Source organism: Triticum urartu, chromosome 5 (assembly GCF_003073215.2).
Source record: "Triticum urartu cultivar G1812 chromosome 5, Tu2.1, whole genome shotgun sequence".
In the NCBI taxonomy this organism is placed as follows: Eukaryota; Viridiplantae; Streptophyta; class Magnoliopsida; order Poales; family Poaceae; genus Triticum; species Triticum urartu.
The window spans coordinates 52,485,136-52,503,602 of NC_053026.1; positions in this window are offsets into that span (position 1 = coordinate 52,485,136).

Here is an 18,467-nt window from a genome sequence, read left to right on the forward strand (position 1 = left end):
TGGGAGGTACTTGATGGCATGTAGATCATCACCGCGAGCCATGTGGGTGTGAAGGAGGAAATCCTCAATCCATACAGCGGGATCTGTTGTGCCATCGTATGATTCGATATTTACGGGTTTGAAACCCTCCAGGAATTCATGATTCATAAATTCATCAGTGAAGCATAGGGGGTGTGCGGTGCCTCTGTGCCGGGCTATATCCCGACGCAGTTCGTATGAGTCTTGTCTGCTGTATTCGGCCCGGCCGGATTTACTCTTGGTGTATCTGACGCGACAATCATCGTCCCGTGTTGGCGCGCGTGCCCGTGTCCCGTATATTGACCTTGCGATTTTTGCCTTATTATCCAATATGTCTCACAGGGCCTCTATGTTACCCTGGGCCTTAGTATTTTTGATTGAGTGGCGATGGGGTGCGGGCTAAACTTCAGGCTGAAACGCATCTCTGGCTCGGCTGCGTAGTGGCCGGTCAGCCGCATCGTACACTGGTGAATGAGGTTTCAATGCTTCCTCCTTGAGGTGAGGTAGCAACCTACGTTTTGGGTAACTCTTGGACGGGCGCTCGAGCTCATGTTCCTCGGCCGCAAGGACTTCGGTCCACCTGTCTGCTAGCAAGTCTTGATCAGCTTGAAGCTGTTGCTGCTTTTTCTTCAGGCTATTTGCCGTGGCCATAAGTCGGCGCTTGAAGCGCTCTTGCTCGACGGGGTCCTCAGGCACGATAAATCCGTCATCGCCGAGGCTCGCCTCATCTTTGGAGAGAGGCATGTAATTGTTCTCCTCCAGTTCTCCATCTGCTGCCTACTCTGGAGGGCTAGCTTGTTCGTCCTCCAGGTCTGCATCATGCTGGAGGGGATTGTTGTTTTCTTTGTCACTATCCGGAGTGTTATTATCTCCTGTGCCAGTATCACTGCTCTTGCTGTGGCAGGACTTAGAGCGGCGCCGCTGACGTCGGCGCTTGGGTTGCTTCTTGGAGGGTCATCCTCCGATGTCTCATCGTCATTGCCTTCTTTGGGGGTGTCCACCATGTATATATTATATGATGAGGTGGCGGTCCGGCGCCCTGAAGTTGGTGGTTCCTGTTCATCTCTGGCTTCGTCTTCCATACCGTCGAAGTCTTCGGAGTCGAAGTCGAGCATGTCGGTTAAGTCATCGACAGTGGCTACTAAGTGGGTGGTGGGTGGGCAGCGAATTTCTTCTTCGTCCGCATCCCATTCTAGCCGGACATAGTTCGGCCAAGGTTATCCTGACAGGGAGAGAGACCTTAATGAATTTAGCACGTCGCCGAAGGGCGAGTGCTGAAAGATATCCGCAGAGGTGAACTCCATGATCGGAGCCCAGTCGGATTTGACGGGCACAGATGTGAGCGGCTCGGAGTCCGTGGCCGGAGATGAACCCAGTGGTTCGGCGATGCGGCTCTCGTAAGGGGTGAAGTCAGTATCAGGCTCTATCGCCACTGAGAGGGCGGCCTCCACGGCGGGGTCTATCCCTCCGCTCTTGGATGGCACGATTTGCTTTGGATTAACGGCCGGAGTAGTTGCGGACGCGATCTCCCGAACACTGCCCGACGACAGAGTTACGTCATGCTCGTCATGACTGTGCGGCGTACCCGACATACGCTTGAATCCATCGAAGATCATGTCTCCGCGGATGTCGGCGGTGTAGTTTAAGTTTCTGAACCTGACCTGATGGCCAGGGGCGTAGCTCTCGATCTGCTCCAGATGGCCAACCGAATTGGCCCGCAGTGCGAAGCCGCCGAATACGAAGATTTGTTCGGGGAGGAAAACCTCACCCTAGACCGCATCGATAGTGATGATCGAAGGAGCCATCAAGCCTTATGGTGATGACACAGTGGAACTCTCAATGAAAGCACCAATGTCGGTGTCAAAACTGACAGATCTCGGGTAGGGGGTCCCGAACTGTGCGTCTAAGGCGGATGGTAACATGAGGCAGGGGACATGATGTTTACCCAGGTTCGGGCCCTCTTGATGGAGGTAATACCCTACGTCCTGCTTGATTGTTCTTGATGATATGAGTATTACAATAGTTGATCTACCACGAGATCAAAGAGGCTAAACCCTAGAAGCTAGTCTATGGTATGATTGTATGTTATCCTACGGACTAAACGCTCCGGTTTATATAGACACCGGAGGGGGCTAGGGTTACACAAGGTCGGTTACAAAGGAGGAGATATACATATCCGTGTTGCCTAGCTTGCCTTCCACGCCAAGTAGAGTCCCATCCGGATACGGGACGAAGTCTTCAATCTCGTATCTTCATAGTCCAACAGTCCGGCCAAAGGATATAGTCCAGCTGTCCGGAGACCCCCTAGTCCAGGACTCCCTAGGTTGCTCCGAAAAGTTAATCACATAAAGACCGTTCTCGACATGCGCAACAAAGGCTACTTTAAGATTCTTGCTCCACAAGAGGGCCAAGGTATCAATATCAAAGAAAGTGGCAAAGCCCATGAGTGCAAGGGACTCAACAAGCATGACTTTCTCGATCGTGAGATCATGAGGAATGACAACCTTGCCAAGACCCAATACCTTAGAATATGAGGCATCACCCCACTCGACATTGGTGGGCATAGATGAAATCTTGTGCACGTCCACCACCAAGTCCTTGCTTCCGGTCATATGATTTGTGGCTCCACTATCGAGCAACCATGATCCCCCACCGGAAGCAAACACCTACAAGAGATTAATGCTTGGTTTTAGGTACCCATTTTGTAATGGGTCCTTTGATGTTAGTAACAAGGGTCTTAGGAACCCAAATAGACCATTCAATGTACTCATAAGGAGAACCAACAAATTTGGCATAAACATGCCCATCACTAGCATGGCATAACACATAAGAAGGGTTAAAGTCGTCGGCTTTGTTGGAAGGAGTGGCATTGCCCTTCTTGACACCACCACCCTTCACATTGTTCTTCTTTTCCTTGGAAGCACCTCTCCCTCCTTCAAAACAGTTTGCTTGAGAGGAGGAGGTTGTTTGGCCTTGTCATTCTTCTTCTTGTTCTTGGACTTGGGTGCAAATCCAATTCCCTACTTGCCCACAACTTCCTTTTGATTGCTTAAAAGGTCGTTGAGGTTCTTCTCACCTTGTATGCAAGACACAAGGCCTTTCTCAAGTTGCTCATTCAACTTGGCATTCTCCTCCACAAGATGCACATGCTCACAACACGGGTTAGTAGCATTTGCATTATCAATTAAAACCATATGAGGAAATGTGGCTTTCTCCTTGGTTAGCTTCACTTGGAGTTGATCATGAGACTCTTCGAGGCTAGCATGAGCACTCTTCAAGGCCTTGTGAGCCTTGTCAACTATATCAAACTCCTCCTTGAGTCTAGCAAGGTAAACCCCAAGTTTAGCCTTCTCGGAATTGAGCACACGAGATACAATAAGAGCATGATCAAGATCTTTATTTAATTTAGCATGATCATCTTTGTGTGACTCCTCAAGAGCCAAACGATGACCACGCTCTTCCTCAAGCGCATTAGAGAGATCCGATATCTCAGCGGCATAGTCAGGACTATGCCCTTCCATCTTAGAGATGGTTTCTTCTTGAGCCTTGATAATGTCATTGGCTTCACCAAGTTGTTCCAAGAGAGCAACAAAGTGCTTCTTGGATTTACCCTTGAGCTTACTCATAAAAGACTCAAATTCATTTTCCTCCTCCTTCGTGCCCTCACTGTCATCAATGCAATCTGTTAAGGAAGGAGTAGTAATGATGGTAGTTTTGATGTTGGGGGTTACCATGTTGGTGGCTTTAGGCACTTGGCGGTGATGTTCTCGTTGGGTGAATCGAAGAGGGACACCCGTGGAGTTGTCGCAATGGCAACGGAGGCCATGGCAACCATCTCACCATCTTCTTCTTCATCATCATCATCCTCATTGTACTCTTCTTGTGCCACCAACCCCTTGGGAGGAGTCTTCTTGGTGAAGTTGTTCTTGTTGGGGAAGGACTTGGCCTTGTCTTTTCGGATAAGCTTGCCACCATTGTCTTCCCTCTTCTCGTATGGGAACTCCACAACAAAGTGGCTCACATTGCTACAATTATTGCATGTCATCACACATTGCTGGCTCTTGGCACCACTTGAGTTGTTCTTGTTGAAGTTGGGCCTTGAGTTCTTCTTGCTCCAAAATTGTCATGAAGCGAGAGCCATGTGCTCATGATATGCATACTTGGTATCTTTAGGGCAACACTCTTCTTCTTCCTCTTCACCCTCTTCTTCCACAATAGCCTTGGACTTCAAAGCAAGGTTGGGCTTCTTTGCCCGTTGAGAACGCAACACCGCATTGTCGGCGGTCTTGTCCAAGATCCTCATTGCAACAAACTCATACAACACTTCACTTGAAGACAAGGCGTGGAAGTCCGGCCTTTGACGGATGACGGAGGACATGGCCTTATGGTAAGGCATCATGGCCTTGAGAAACTTGCGCTTGATCCAATTGTCATCTATATCCTTGCTCCCATGATCTTGGAGTGAGACCGTGAGAGTGGTTAATCTCTGGTAAAGCTCTCGAGGTTCTTCGTCTTCATTCATTGCAAACTCACCAGCTTCATCTAGCACCACTTCAAAGTTTGAGCGTTGAATGCTTGCGCTTCCCTTGTAAATGGAAACAACATGTTGCCATACTTCCTTGTCCACGGTGAAAGGACAGAGATGCACAATATCGTCAGCTGGAATTGCTTTTGGAGAATAAAGAGAGAGGACTCGTTGAATTGATGATCCGCGGCTTCTCTAGGAGTGAAGTTGCTTGGGTTGTGCGGGTAGAAACCTTGCTCAATAATTCTCCAAAGATTAGTACAACTATGATTTAAATGACGTTTAAAACGATAGACCCAAGCGGCAAAATCCTCATTTTTCACAAGCTTGGGAGGAGGACCAACATGCTTCATATGTGTGGAGGGAACCAGTCCTCGATAAGTAATTGGAGGTTCAACATGAACAAAGATGCCATCTCCACTTCTACCACTAGTCAAAGGAACTTGATCACTAGTAGCTTCCTGATACGTCTCCAACGTATCTATAATTTATGAAGTATTCATGCTATTATGTTATCTGTTTTAGATGTTTATGGGCTTTACTAAACACTTTTATATTATTTTTGGGACTAACATATTAACAGGAGGCCCAACCCAAATTGATGTTTTCTTGCCTATTTCAGTGTTTCGAAGAAAAGGAATATCAAACGGAGTCCAAACGGAATGAAACCTTCGGGAGAGTTATTTTTGGAACGGAAGCAATCCAGGAGACTTGGAGTAGACGTCAGGGAAGCTTCGAGGAAGCCATGAGGCAGGGAGGCGCTCCCTACCCCCCTGGGCGCGCCCCCACCCTCGTGGGCCCCTCTTGGCTCCCCTGATCGACTTCTTTTGCCTATATATGTCCATATACCCTAAAAACATCAAAGAGCATAATAGATCGGGAGTTCCGCCGCCAGAAGCCTCTGTAGCCACCGAAAACCATTCTAGACCCGTTCTGGCACCCTGCCGGAGGGGGGGAATCCCTCCCTGGTGGCCATCTTCATCATCCCGGCACTCTCCATGACGAGGAGGGAGTAGTCCACCCTCAGGGCTGAGGGTATGTACCAGTAGCTATGTGTTCGATCTCTCTCTCTCTCTCGTGTTCCTGAGGTGGTACGATCTTGATGTATCGCGATCTTTGCTATTATAGTTGGATATTATGATGTTTCTCCCCCTCTACTCTCTTGTAATGGATTGAGTTTTCCCTTTGAAGTTATCTTATCGGATTGAGTCTTTAAGGATTTGAGAACACTTGATGTATGTCTTGCATGTGCTTATCTATGGTGACAATGGGATATCACGTGATCCACTTGATGTATGTTTTGGTGATCAACTTGCGAGTTCCGTGACCTCGTGAACTTATGCATAGGGGTTGGCACACGTTTTCGTCTTGACTCTCCGGTAGAAACTTTGGGGCACTCTTCGAAGTTCTTTGCGCAGGTTGAATAGATGAATATGAGATTATGTGATGCATATCGTATAATCATACCCACGGATACTTGAGGTGACACTGGAGTATCTAGGTGACATTAGGGTTTTGGTTGATTTGTGTCTTAAGGTGTTATTCTAGTATGAACTCTATGGTAGATTGAACAGAAAGAATAGCTTTGTGTTATTTTACTACGGACTCTTGAATAGATTGATCAGAAAGGATAACTTTGAGGTGGTTTCATACCCTACCATAATCTCTTCGTTTGTTCTCCGCTATTAGTGACTTTGGAGTGACTCTTTGTTGCATGTTGAGGGATAGTTATATGTTCCAATTATGTTATTATTGTTGAGAGAACTTGCACTAGTGAAAATATGAACCCTAGGCCTTGTTTCCTAGCATTGCAATACCGTTTACGCTCACTTTTATCATTAGTTACCTTGCTCTTTTTATATTTTAAGATTACAAATACTCATATCTATCATCCATATTGCACTTGTATCACCATCTCTTCACCGAACTAGTGCACCTATACAATTTACCATTGTATTGGGTGTGTTGGGGACACAAGAGACTCTTTGTTATTTGGTTGCAGGGTTGTTTGAGAGAGACCATCTTCAACCTACGCCTCCCACGGATTGATAAACCTTAGGTCATCCACTTGAGGGAAATTTTCTACAGTCCTACAAACCTCTGCACTTGGAGGCCCAACAACGTTTACAAGAAGAAGGTTGCGTAGTAGACATCACTTCCCCCCTTTTGGAGGTAGCATCCATCACCTTGTTAGTGGGATCGACCACTTCCAACAGTGCGGTGGAAACTTTAAGACCATCAAGAAACTTCTCAAGCATGCCATTGACCTCGGCCGTCATGGAGGTTTTCAATGTGTCCAAGGCCACATTAAACTCCTCACGAGAGACCGAGGATCCCCCATCGGCCGCAGGCAAAGGGGGACTCGCACTACTACCTCTCGAGCTTGCGTTGGTTTTTCCCTTGAAGAGGAAAGGGTGATGCAGCAAAGGAGTGTAAGTATTTCCCTCAGTTTTGAGAACCAAGGTATCAATCCAGTAGGAGACTACGCAACTAGCCACCGAATACCTGCACAAACAAACACCAACTTGTGACCAACGACAAAGGGGTTGCCAATCCCTTCACGGTTATTCGCAAAGTGAGATCTGATAGAGATGGATAAATGGTAAAGTAATATTTTTGGTATTTTTGGTTTATGGAACAGAAAGTAAAGGTTGCAAGGGATAGTAAATAGTAAACTAGAATTTTAGATCGGAAACTTATATGATGGAAAATAGACTCGGGGGCCATAGGTTTCACTAGTGGCTTCTCTCAAGATAGAAATTATTACGGTGGGTGAACAAATTACTGCCGAGCAATTGATAGAAAAGCGCAAAGTTATGACTATATCTAAGGCAATGATCATGAATATAGGCATCACATCCGTGTCAAGTGGATCGAAACGATTTTGCATCTACTGCTATTACTCCACACATCAACCGACTCCTGCCTGCATCTAGAGTATTAAGTTCATAAGAACAGAGTAACGCATTAAGCAACATGACATGACGTAGCGGGATTAACTCAAGCAATATGATGAAAACCCCATCTTGTTATCCTCGATGGCAACAATACATTATGTGCCTTGTTGCCCCTACTGTCACTGGGAAAGGACACTGCAAGATTGATCCCAAAGCTAAGCACTTCTCCCATTGCAAGAAAAACCAATCTAGTTGGCCAAACCAAATCGATAGTTCGAAGAGACTTGCAAAGATATCAAATCATGCATAAAAGAATTCTGAGGAGATTCAAATAGTATTCATAGATAAGCTGATCATAAATCCACAATTCATCGGATCTCGGCAAACACACCGCAAAAGAGTATTACATCGAATAGATCTCCAAGAACATCGAGGAGAACCTTGTATTGAGAATCAAAGAGAGATAAGAAGCCATCTAGCTACCAGCTATGGACCCGTAGGTCTGAAGTAAACTACTCACGCTTCATCGGAGAGGCAATGGTGTTGATGTAGAAGCCCTCCATGATCGATTCCCCACCGGCAGGATGCTGGAAAAGGCCCCAAGATGGGATATGATAAGTCTCCATCGTATCTATTTTTCCAAACACTTTTGACCTTGTTTTGGACTCTAACTTGAATGATTTGAATGGAACTAACCCGGACTGACGCTGTTTTCAGCAAAATTGCCATGGTGTTATTTTTGTGCGGAAATAAAAGTTCTCGGAATGACTTGAAAATCAACGGAGATTATTTTTGGAATATAAAAAAAATACTGGAAGAAGAATCCATGTCAGGGGGACCACACCCTGTCCACGAGGGTGGGGGCGCGCCCCCCTATCTCGTGGGCCCACTGAGGCTCCATCGACCTTAATTCCAACTTTATATATTCACGTTCGGGGAGAAAAAAATCAGAGAGAAGGACTCATTGCGTATTACGATACAGAGCCGCTGCCAAGCCCTAATCTCTCTCGGGAGGGCTGATCTAGAGTCCGTTCGGGGCTCCAGAGAGGGGAATCCGTCGCCATCGTCATCATCAACCTTCCTCCATCATCAATTTCATGATGCTCACCGCCGTGCGTGAGTAATTCCATTGTAGGCTTGCTGGACTGTGATGGGTTGGATGAGATTTATCATGTAATCGAGTTAGTTTTGTTAGGTTTGATCCCTAGTATCCATTATGTTCTAAGATTGATGTTGCTATGACTTTGCTATGCTTAATGCTTGTCACTAGGGCCTGAGTGCCATGATTTTAGATCTGAACCTATTATGTTTTCATGAATATATGTGAGTTATTGATCCTATTTTGCAAGTCAATAGTCACCTACTATGTGTTATGATCCGGTAACCCCGAAGTGATAATAATCGGGACCACTCCCGGTGATGACTATAGTTTGAGGAGTTCATGTATTCACTAAGTATTAATGCTTTGTTCCGGTGCTCTATTAAAAGGAGGCCTTAATATCCCTTAGTTTCCAATAGGACCCCACTGCCACGGGAGGGTAGGACAAAAGATTTCATGCAAGTTCTTTTCCATAAGCATGTATGACTATATTCGGAATACATGCCTACATTACATTGATGAACTGGAGCTAGTTCTGTGTCACCCTATGTTTTAACTGTTGCATGAGGAATCGCATCTGACATAATTATCCATCATTGATCCATTGCCTACGAGCTTTTCACATATTGATCTTTGCTTAGTTACTTTTCTGTTGCCACTGTTACAATCACTACAAAACTGCTATTGTTACTTTCGGCACCGTTACCGTTACTTCCATATTACTTTGCTACTAAATACTTTGCTGCAAATATTAAGTCTTTTAGCTGCGGTTGAATTGACAGCTCAACTGTTAACACTTGAGAATATTCTTTGGCTCCCCTTGTGTTGAATCAATAAATTTGGGTGGAATACTCTACCCTCGAAAACTATTGCGATCCCCTATACTTGTGGGTTATCAAGACTATTTTCTGGCGCCGTTGTCGGGGAGCATAGCTCTATTCTTTGAGTCACTTGGGATTTATATCTGTTCATCACTATGAGGAACTTGAAAGTTGAAAGAACCAAGATTTTTCCCTCAACTACGAGGGGAGGTAAGGAACTTCCATCTAGCTCTGCACTTGATTCACCTTCTGTTTTGAGTAAACTTGTGACACCCACTCCTGCTATTTATTTTGATATGTCGCATGTTATTGATGATGCCACTTCTGCTTTGCATGATACTTATGATGAATCTACTTCTATCCTTGATAATACTGTGCCATTAGGTGAATTTATTGATGAACAACTTGCTAGGGTTAGAGAGAATGAAATTATTGAAACTGATAATATTGATGAAAGTGATGAAGAAGATTCTCACCCTAGATATGAATTGCCTGTTGTGCCTGAGGGTTATTTTATGGATGAAGAAACTGATAGAGAATTTTTATCTTGCAATGATAGATATGATCTTAAGAAACTGTTAGCTAAGCTGAAAGAAAAATCTTTGAATGCTAGAATGAAATATGACCCTGCTTTTGCTACTTCACCCATCTGTATTTCCGATAAGGATTATGATTTCTCTGTCGACCCTGAGTTAATTACTTTGGTTGAATCTGATCCTTTTTATGGCTATGAATATGAAACTGTTGTGGCACATCTTACTAAATTGAATGATATAGCCACCCTGTTCACTAATGAGGAGAAAATCCGTTACTACTATATCCTTAAGTTATTTCCGTTCTCATTAAAGGGTGATGCTAAAACATGGTTTAATTCTCTTGATCCTAGCAATAACAATGATGTAGAGATTGAACCTGCTATTGATCTTGATAACCCACAATCCAAGAATCAACGTTATGATAAGAGAGACTTCGTTGCTAGGAAGCACGGTAAAGAAAGAGAACCATGGATTCAGAAACCCATGCCTTTTCCTCCTAAACCATCCAAGAAAAAGGACGATGAGGATTTTGAGCGCTTTGCTAAAATGATTAGACTTATCTTTTTGCGTATGTGTTTGACTGATATGCTTAAAATGAATCCTTATGCTAAGTATATGAAAGATATTGTCACAAATAAAATAAAGATACCGAAAGCTGAAATTTCCACCATGCTTGCTAATTATACTTTTAAGGGTGGAATACCAAAGAAACTTGGGGATCCAGGAGTACCAACTATACCATGCTCCATTAAAAGAAACTATGTTAAAACTGCTTTATGTGATCTTGGAGTCGGTGTTAGTGTTATGCCTCTCTCTTTATATCGTAGACTTGATTTGAATAAGTTGACACCTACTAAAATATCTTTGCAAATGGTCGATAAATCAACTGCTATACCAGTCGGTATTTGTGAGGATGTGCCTATTGTGGTTGCAAACATTACTATTTTAACAGACTTTGTTATTCTTGATATTCCCGAGGATGATAGTATGTCAATTATCCTTGGTAGACCCTTTTTGAATACTGCAGGGGCTGTTATTGATTGCAACAAAGCCAATGTCACTTTTCATGTTAATGGTAATGAGCATACGGTACACTTTCCGAGGAAACAACCTCAAGTCCACAATATCAATTCTATTGGAAAAATTCCAACAATTACTATTGGAGGTTTTGAATTTCCTCTTCCTACTGTCAAGAAGAAATATGATATTCTTATTGTTGGGGACATGCATATCCCCGTTAAGGTAACTTAGTGTTATTCAAAAATTCTCCGGTTTCATGTTATTCAGAAAGAGTTTGTTAACAAGACTTGATCAACCTTGTTAGAAAGCACAACTCTATGTACCCTCTTTTTACTTTCTGTTATTTAGATTAAATAAAGCAAAAATAGTATTTTCTGTCTGTTTTCTGAATTATCCTTGCAATAAAAATACCACGAAAATAAAAGTCCTCCAAATGTCCTGAAAATTTTGGATGATTTTTTGTAGAATATTTAAGAATATTTGGCACTGAGAACACACCTGGGGACCCACCACCTAGCCACGAGGGCCCATGGCGTGCCCGCCCCCCTGGGGCGCGCCCCCCTGCCTCGTGGACCCCATGTGGGCCCTGATACGTCTCCAACGTATCTATAATTTTTGATTGCTCCATGCTATATTATCTACTGTTTTGGGAAATATTGGGCTTTATTATCCACTTTTATATTATTTTTGGGACTAACCTATTAACCGGAGGCCCAGCCCAGATTTGCTATGTTATGCCTATTTCAGTGTTTTGAAGAAAAGGAATATCAGATGGAGTCGAAACGGAACGAAATCAACTAGAGAAGTTATTTTTGGAAGGAAAAACACCTGATGGACTGGGACCCCACGTCAAGGAAGGAACAAGGTGCTCACAAGGGTGGGGGGCGCGCCCCCTGTCTCGTGGGGCCCTCGTGGCTCCCCTAACGTACCTCCTGCACCCATATATAACTACGTGACCTAAAACTTCCAGAGCGCAAGATAGATCGGGAGTTCCGCCGCGAGAAGCCTCCGTAGCCACCAAAAGTCAATCAGGACCCTGTTCCGGCACCCTGCCGGAGGGGGGATCCCTCACCGGTGGCCATCTTCATCATCCCGACGCTCTCCATGATGAGGAGGGAGTAGTTCTCCCTCGGGGTTGAGGGTATGTACCAGTAGCTATGTGTTTGATCTCTCTCTCTCTCTCTCTCTCTCTCGTGTTCTTGATTTGGCACGATCATGATGTATCGCGAGCTTTGCTATTATAGTTGGATCTTATGTTTCTCCTCCCCCTCTTCTCTCTTGTAATGAATTTAGTTTCCCCTTTGAAGTAATATTATCGGATTGAGTCTTTAAAGACTTGAGAACACTTGATGTATGTCTTGTCGTGGATATCTGTGGTGACAATGGGATACCACGTGCCACTTGATGTATGTTGAGGTGATCAACTTGAAAGGAAATATGCTAGAGGCAATAATAAAGTTATATTTATTTCCTTATATCATGATAAATGTTTATTATTCATGCTAGAATTGTATTAACCGGAAACATAATACATGTGTGAATACATAGACAAACAGAGTGTCACTAGTATGCCTCTACTTGACTAGCTCGTTAATCAAAGATGGTTATGTTTCCTAACCATGACAAAGAGTTGTTATTTGATTAACGGGATCACATCATTAGGTGAATGATCTGATTGACATGACCCATTCCATTAGCTTAGCACCCGATCGTTTAGTATGTTGCTATTGCTTTCTTCATGACTTATACATGTTCCTATGACTATGAGATTATGCAACTCCCGTTTGCCGGAGGAACACTTTTGTGTGCTACCAAACGTCACAACTGTAACTGGTGATTATAAAGGTGCTCTACAGGTGTCTCCAAAGGTACATGTTGGGTTGGCGTATTTCGAGATTAGGATTTGTCACTCCGATTGTCGGAGAGGTATCTCTGGGCCCTCTCGGTAATGCACATCACATAAGCCTTGCAAGCATTGCAACTAATGAGTTAGTTGCGAGATGATGTATTACGGAACGAGTAAAGAGACTTGCCGGTAACGAGATTGAACTAGGTATTGAGATACCGACGATCGAATCTCGGGCAAGTAACATACCGATGACAAAGGGAACAACGTATGTTGTTATGCGGTCTGACCGATAAAGATCTTCGTAGAATATGTAGGAGCCAATATGGGCATCCAGGTCCCGCTATTGGTTATTGACCGGAGACGTGTCTCGGTCATGTCTACATTGTTCTCGAACCCGTAGGGTCCGCACGCTTAAGGTTTCGATGAACAGTTATATTATGAGTTTATGAGTTTTGATGTACCGAAGGAGTTCGGAGTCCCGGATGAGATCGGGGACATGACGAGGAGTCTCGAAATGGTCGAGACGTAAAGATCGATATATTGGACGACTATATTCGGACATCGGAAAGGTTCCGAGTGATTCGGGTATTTTTCGGAGTACCGGAGAGTTACGGGAATTCGCCGGGAGAAGTATTGGGCCTTATTGGGCCATACGGGAAAGAGAGAGGGGCTGCCTAGGGCAGGCCGCGCGCCCCCGGCCTAGTCCGAATTGGACTAGGGGGAGGGGCTGCACCCCTTCCTTGTTTCCTACTCCTACTACATGGAAGGACTCCTAGTTGGACTAGGAAAGGGGAATCCTACTCCCGGTGGGAGTAGGACTCCCCTAGGCGCGCCATAGAGAGGGCCGGCCCTCCCCTCCTCCACTCCTTTATATACGGGGGCAGGGGGCACCCCATAGACACACAAGTTGATCTTCGTGATCGTTCTTAGCCGTGTGCGGTGCCCCCTCCACCATATACCTCGATAATATTGTAGCGGTGCTTAGGCGAAGCCCTGCGACGGTAGACATCAAGATCGTCACCACGCCGTCGTGCTGACGGAACTCTTCCCCGACTTTGCTGGATCGGAGTCCCGGGGATCGTCATCGAGCTGAACGTGTGCTAGAACTCGGAGGTGCCGGTAGTCGGTGCTTGATCGGTCGGGCCGTGAAGACGTACGACTACATCAACCTCGTTGTGCTAACGCTTCCGTTGTCGATCTACAAGGGTACGTAGATCACACTCTCCCCTCTCGTTGCTATGCATCACCATGATCTTGCGTGGCGTAGGAATTTTTTTTTGAAATTACTACGACAACAGTGGCATCCGAGCCTAGGTTTTATGTGTTGATGTTATATGCACGAGTAGAACACAAGTGAGTTGTGGGCGATATAAGTCATACTGCTTACCAGCATGTCATACTTTGGTTCGGCGGTATTGTTGGATAGGTGTGTTTCCTTCCAAAAATAACTTCTCCAGTAGATTTCGTTCCGTTTCGACTCCGTCTGATATTCCTTTTCTTCAAAACACTGAAATAGGCATAAAGCAGCAAATCTGGGCTGGGCCTCCGGTTAATAGGTTAGTCCCAAAAATAATATAAAAGTGGATAATAAAGCCCAATATTGCCCAAAACAGTAGATAATATAGCATGGAGTAATAAAAAATTATAGATACGTTGGAGACGTATCAAGCATCCCCAAGCTTAATTCCTGCTCGTCCTCGAGTAGGTAAATGATAAAAAGGATAATTTTTGATGTGGAATGCTAGTTGGCATAATTTTAATGTAATTCTTCTTAATTGTGGCAAGAATATTCAGATCCATAAGATTCAAGACAAAAGTTTATATTGACATAGAAATAATAATACTTCAAGCATACTAACAAAGCAATTATGTCTTCTCAAAATAACATGGCTAAAGAAAGCTATCCCTACAAAATCATATAGTCTGGCTATGCTCCATCTTCACCACACAAAGTATTTAAATCATGCACAACCCCGATGACAAGCCAAGCAATTGTTTCATACTTTTGATGTTCTCAAACTTTTTCAATCTTCACGCAATACATGAGCGTGAGCCATGGATATACCACTATAGGTGGAATAGAGTGGTGGTTGTGGAGAAGACAAAAAGGGAGAAGATAGTCGCACATCAACTAGGTGTATCAACGGGCTATGGAGATGCCCATCAATAGATGTCAATGTGAGTGAGTAGGGATTGCCATGCAATGGATGCACTAGAGCTATAAATGTATGAAAGCTCAACAAAAGAAACTAGTGGGTGTGCATCCAACTTGCTTGCTCATGAAGACCTCGGGCATTTGAGGAAGCCCATCATCGGAATATACAAGCCAAGTTCTATAATGAAAATTCCCACTAGTATATGAAAGTGATAACTCAAGAGACTCTCTATATGAAGAACATGGTGCTACTTTGAAGCACAATATATGAGACTCGCTATATCATGGTGCTACTTGGAAGCACAAGTGTGGAAAAAAAAGATAGTAGCATTGCCCCTTTTTATTTATTTTTTATTTATTTATTTGGCCTTTCTCTTTTTTTGGCCCTTTTTTTATTTGGTCTTTCTCTTTTTTTATTTGGCCTTTCTTTTTTTGGGGGACAATGCTCTATTGAATGATGATCATCACACTTCTATTTATTTACAACTCAATGATACAACTCGATACTAGAACAAAGTATGACTCTATATGAATGCCTCCGGTGGTGTACCGGGATATGCAATGAATCAAGAGTGACAAGTATGAAAGAATTATGAACGGTGGCTTTGCCACAAATACAATGTCAACTACATGATCATGCATAGCAATATGACAATGATGAAGCGTCATGATAAACTGGATGGTGGAAAGTTGCATGGCAATATATCTCGGAATGGCTATGGAAATGACATAATAGGTAGGTATGGTGGCTGTTTTGAGGAAGGTATATGGTGGGTTTATGATACCGGCGAAAGGTGCGCGGTATTAGAGAGGCTAGCAAAGGTGGAAGGGTGAGAGTGCGTATAATCCATGGACTCAACATTAGCCATAAAGAACTCATATACTTATTGCAAAAATATACAAGTTATCAAAGCAAAGTATTACGCGCATGCTCCTAGGGGGATAGATTGGTAGGAAAAGACCATCGCTCGTCCCCGACCGCCACTCATAAGGAAGACAATCAATAAATAAATCATGCTCCGACTTTGTTACATAACGGTTCACCATACGTGCATGCTACGGGAATCACAAACTTCAACACAAGTATCTCTCAAAATCATAACCACTCAACTAGCATGACTCTAATATCACCATCTCCATATCTCAAAACAATCATCAAGCATCAAACTTCTCTTAATATTCAACACACTCATAAGAGAATTTTTATTATTCTTGAATACCTAGCATATTAGGATTTTAAGCAAATTACCATGATATTAAGACTCTCAAAATAATCTAAGTGAAGCATGAGAGTTCATCTATTTATTCAAAATAAAACTACCACCATGCTCTAAAAGATATAAGTGAACCACTAGAGCAAATGAAAAACTACTCCGAAAGATATAAGGGAAGATCAATGAGTAGTTGAATAATTATGCAACTACGTGAAGACTCTCTAACATTTAATAATTTCAGATCTTGGTATTCTATTCAAACAGCAAGCAAATCAAAATAAAATGACATTCTAAGAATAGCAAATATCATGTGAAGAAGCAAAAACTTAGGATCAACCGATACTAACCGATAGTTGTTGAAGAAGAAAGGTGGGATGCCAACCGGGGCATCCCCAAGCTTAGATGCTTGAGACTTCTTGAAATATTATCTTGGGGTGCCTTGGGCATCCCCAAGCTTTATCTTTTTTGTCTCCTTAATTCCTCTCATATCACGGTCTCCCTAAATCTCAAAAGGTTCATCCACACAAAACGCAATAAGGACTCGTGAGATAAGTTAGTATAAACCATTGCAAAACCTTATCATACTCTACTGTAGCAAATCACTAAAATTATTATTCAACATTGCATACTAAATGTCTCTGCATATTTAATAGTCCTATCCTCAAATAGAATCATTAAAGAAGCAAACATATGCAAACAATGCAAACATAACAGCAATCTGCCTAAACAGGATAGCCTGTAAAGAATGCTGCAACATCCATACTTCCCTAACTCCAAAAATTATGAAATAAAATTCCCACTGTATTAAATTTATCAGAGCTTAATATTCAAAAGATTTCAACATTTTATCACATTCTGACTTTTCTAGGGAATTATTGCAACAGCGGTAAACTTTCTGTTTTCAAACAGCAACATGTGGACTTCTAAAATAGGCATAGTAAAGGCTATCAATGCCACTTTTATTGAAATAAAAGATGCAAAACATTGTTCTAAATAACAGAAAGCAAGTACTAACAAAATAAATTGACGCTCCAAGAAAAACACATATCATGTGGCGAATAAAAATATAGCTCCAAGTAAAGTTACCGATGAACGAAGACGAAAGAGGGGATGCCTTCCGGGGCATCCCCAAGCTTAGGCTCTTGGATATCCTTGAATATTATCTTGGGGTGCCTTGGGAATCCCCAAGCTTAGGCTCTTGCCACTCCTTATTCCATAGTCCATCGAATCCTTACCCAAAACTTGAAAACTTCACAACACAAAACTTAACAGAAAACTCATAAGCTCCGTTAGTATAAGAAAATAAATCACCACTTCAAGGTATTGTAATGAACTCATTATTTATTTATATTGGTGTTAAACCTACTGCATTACAACTTATCTATGGTTTATAAACTATTTTACTAGCCATAGATTCACCAAAATAAGCAAACAACACACGAAAAGCAGAATCTGTCAAAAACAGAACATTCTGTAGTAATCTGGATCAAACGTATACTTCTGGGACTCATAAAATTCTCAAATAAATTTCTGGACCTGAGGAATTTATCTATTAATCATATTCAAAAATCATTAAATAAATAGCACTCTCCAAATAAAAATTGCAGCAGTTCTCGTGAGCGCTAAAGTTTCTGTTTTTGACAGCATGATCAACAAGACTTCCTCCAAGTCTTCCCAAAGGTTCTACTTGGCACAAACACTAATTAAACACATAAAACCACATATAAATAGAGGCTATATGAATTATTTTTTACTAAACAGGAGCAAAAAGCAAGGAACAAAAATAATATTGGGTTGCCTCCCAACAAGCACTATCGTTTAACGGCCCTAGCCAGGCATGATGATTTCAACGATGCTCACATAAAAGATAAGAATTGAAACATAAAGAGAGCATCATGAATAATATTACTAGCACATTTAAGTCTAACATACTTCCTATGCATAGGGATTTTGTGAGAAAACAATTTATGGGAAAATAATCAACTTGCATAGGAAGGTAAAACAAGCATAACTTCAAAATTTTAAGCACATAGAGAGGGAACTTGATATTATTGCAATTCCTACAAGCATATATTCCTCCCTCATAATAATTTTCAGTAGCATCATGAATTAATTCAACAATATAACCAGCACCTAAAGCATTCTTTTCATGATCTATAAGCATAGAAATTTTATTACTCTCCACACAAGCAAAATTCTTCTCATGAATAATAGTGGGAGCAAACTCAACAAAATAATTATCATGTGAGGAATAATCCAATTGAAAACTAAAATCATGATGACAAGTTTCATGGATATAATTATTCTTTATAGGATACAAGTCATCACAATAA